This window comes from Vigna umbellata, chromosome 3 (genome assembly GCF_029865625.1).
Source record: "Vigna umbellata cultivar VRB3 chromosome 3, Vumbellata_1.0, whole genome shotgun sequence".
Taxonomy (NCBI): Eukaryota; Viridiplantae; Streptophyta; class Magnoliopsida; order Fabales; family Fabaceae; genus Vigna; species Vigna umbellata.
Window position 1 is genome coordinate 34740554 of NC_142167.1, and position 724 is coordinate 34741277.

At 42.0% G+C, this 724-nt stretch overlaps 1 long non-coding RNA gene across 1 annotated transcript; it reads right to left on the reverse strand.

Annotated features, from left to right (window-relative positions):
- Nucleotides 1–724, reverse strand: LOC148202377 (uncharacterized). The gene is made up of 2 exons (XR_015785228.1): nt 586–724; nt 1–497 (listed from the first exon to the last, which is right to left on the reverse strand). It is a non-coding gene; the product is annotated as an uncharacterized LOC148202377 (long non-coding RNA).

Here is a 724-nt window from a genome sequence, read left to right on the forward strand (position 1 = left end):
TAAACAATTTCCCCAAATTTCTTTGCATGATTAAAACCGAAACCCATTTCCTTCGATAAAATATGTATTCAGATGTGAAACATACTATGGGAAAATTCAAATACCGAGGCCCCAAACTAGAAGAAGAACAAAATTAAAAACAATGTAAACGAAAAACATAAATCAATGACAGGAAAACATAATCAAAATTCACAAAAATCATCAGTGGAATGAGGGTTTGGCGCAATGGCCAGCCCGAGAGTCACCGGCGGAGAAGGACAACCTCCTTCCATGTCCAGGCCGCCGTGTCCGTCATTCAGGTCCGTCGTCGGAGTACGGTTTCCGACCTCCAGTCCCTCACGAGCATCGTCGGATCGGCGCCGGATTGTCCTCTGAGACAGTCGCCCAAGATGCTGCTAAAGGTAGCCGTGCCGAGAAGCCTCTCGCCCGCGCAGGTGCCGTTGACGTACCGTCGCCGACCTCATATAAACGGCAAGGATGACGAAGACTCTGGATTCCTAATATTTCCAATTAAATTTTAAACCATGTCACCTAAAAAAAATTAAACATAATATAATAATGTTATGTATCATTTTAAGTGTATACCACGTCATCATAGTAGTTTTCCTGTATTCTAGCCTCTGAATCTCCTCTTTCGAACTCTAACGCTCAAGTTGAACGTTGTTTAAAGAATTTTATCTCACAATGAGTATTGGGATTTTAGTAACATGTCTTTACTTTTGCA